Here is a 2,608-nt window from a genome sequence, read left to right as displayed (position 1 = left end):
TTAAAATATTTAAAAATATTTTCCTTTGCTCAGCTAGAAACCCGTTTTTTGGTTTTTTTTAGATCTCTTAACAATGTGTTGTGTTACTATCTCTTCTTCGAACCTGGTATATATTCCTTGTTATTTTGTTTCAAAAATTCTGGCTAGCATTATTCATGGTGGAAGTGGATGTCATTCTACAAAGGTCTGCTTTACACATCCAGAGCAATATGGATGTATTCCCTGATAAACAGATTTCCTTTTGTTTATCAGGGATCTATAAGCCAGCAGCAAGCATCCATTTAGGCTATCTCTGCCCTGTACTTCACAATCTACTAAATTCATAGGCCCAGAGGAAATCGGGGTCTGTGGGAGAAGACTCAAATATTTGGACACTTCTTCCATCTCAGAAAAAAATAAGACGAGAAGCTATCTCAGTTTGCCAACATAGATTCATTTGTCTCAAAGACTCATCATGTTTATTATCTCTGTTCATCTAACTTTCAGCCGCAAATACAGAATGACTTCTAGATTGTTGATGCTCTATATTCCAGTTACTCAGTTTCATTTCTCTAGGTCCTGCTTATAATTAGAAAACCACTTGGCCTTTCTTTCACTTACATGACCCTTACTATTATTAGAGTTCAAGATGGTAGACTTTATTTTTTGTCTATGGAGGATGAATAAACCTATTTCTCAAACTCTAAAAACATGGCAAGGAGCTTGAATATTCTCTCACCAGCTGAGATAATCACTTTTCTTATAATTAGCCCAAATATGAGTTACATATTGATAGTTTAAATTTTCTTCAAACATCTTGGTTTATGGTAGATATTCCTTATAATTTTTGTTAAGAAATTGTGTCTATCTCTTTCAAAAAGCTGGATTTAGTGTTGATTCTTTTTTATCCTTTTTAGGCATTTCAGTGAATTTTAGGGAAAAAAGGTAAGTGACTATGCACTTATCTTTCAAGTTTAACTCACAGACTTTCTATTTTGATTTTGTTTTAGGTAACATATGCCAACAGCCAAACAAATGGAAAAATAAAATCACTCTGTAGTGGCTGAATTTATTTTGCTGGGACTCACAGAGTTTCATGAGTTACAGATTTTCTTTTTTTTTTCTTTTTTACCATTATTTACATAGCCATTTTATTAAGTAACCTCATTATTATCTTGGTAGTGAAACTGGACCCTCAATTACAGTCTCCAATGTACTTCCTACTGGTCAACCTGTCCTTTATTGATATGTCTCTGGCTTCCTTTGCTACTCCTAAAATGATTGGTGACTTTATTAGTAAAAATAAGGCTATTTCTTATGAAGGATGCATGGCCCAGATTTTTTTCCTTCACCATTTAGGTGGAAGTGAGATGATGTTGCTTGTAGCCATGGCAATTGATAGATTAATTGCCATATGTAAACCCCTTCATTACAAAATATTATAAGCCACCGTATTTGCACCGTATTTTCTCCTGGACTACTGGGTTTGTGCACTCTGTTAGCCAAATGGTTTTTATAGTGACTTTACCATTCTGTGGCCCCAGTGTTGTGGATAGTTTTTTTTGTGACCTGCCTCAGGTGATCAAACCTGCACTGACACCTAAGTCTTAAACCTATTAGTCATTGCATTTAGTGGACTACTTCCTTTGTTCTGTTTCACATTTCTGTTCATTTCCTATAGCATCATCCTGATAACTGTCCATCATCACTCCTCCAGTGGATATTCCAAGGCCATGTCCACTTTTTCAACCCACATCACTGTGGTGGTACTATTCTTTGGACCTTGCCTCTTTATCTATATATGGCCATTCAGCCATGTTTTCATAGATAAGATCTTCTCTGTGTTTTATACAATTTTTACTCCCCTTTTAAATCCAATCATTTACTCATTTAGGAGTAAAGACATGAAGAAAGCAATAATAAAAATAAAGTCCAAGAATGTGAGTTCCAGATCAGCCTTTTAACTTAAATATTACAATCATCAAAGGCATCATCGTTGTTGTTATTGTAATCATCATCCAGAGATACGGGTATAAGATTTTACACTGAACATAAGTCATATTTTGGGAAATTATTACTTTTTCTTACACAAGTATATATGCAACAAAGCATTCTGAATTGTACATCCAAGTGCAAATCATTCCAATATATTATCATTCATTTATGTTGTAATTTTAAAATTTCCTATAAATTCTTAGATTTTAAAATACTGTTTGTTGAGTTCTAACCATGTCTAAGGCACTTTGCATGCATTTTCTCTTAACCTCACACAATGAAAATAGAGAATATTATTTATATTATCACCAGAAAACTGCACATTAAAAATTTAACAAACTTGTCACAAAAATTGTTAAGTACTAGACCTAGAATCAGATCCTACATGTAACTACAAAATCTATGCTGTTATAAGTAAAATATTTTTATCTAAATTTTAATTAGTATTCATACATTTTTGCTTCCTGTCTTCTCCCTTACATGTCGTAGTCCTAATAATTAAATCTTCCCAACAAAAGGTTAAAATGATTTTCCATTGATCTGAAAGTAAAAAGAAACCAACAATTTCTGTTTCCTTATGCCTCTGATTCAATAAAAAGAGTTTATTAAAATAGCTAAGAAGGTTGACCTATTG

General features: G+C 33.1%; 1 pseudogene; it reads left to right on the top strand.

Moving 5' to 3' along the window:
* The first annotated feature begins 1,014 nt into the window (after positions 1 to 1,014).
* On the top strand, positions 1,015 to 1,943 carry LOC129562370 (olfactory receptor 4K13-like; annotated as a pseudogene).
* Positions 1,944 to 2,608: the final 665 nt, after the last annotated feature.

This window comes from Moschus berezovskii, chromosome 9 (genome assembly GCF_049115385.1).
Source record: "Moschus berezovskii isolate FMDL1 chromosome 9, NW_MosBer_1.0, whole genome shotgun sequence".
NCBI lineage: Eukaryota > Metazoa > Chordata > Mammalia > Artiodactyla > Moschidae > Moschus > Moschus berezovskii.
This window is presented reverse-complemented; position numbering and strand designations above follow the sequence as displayed.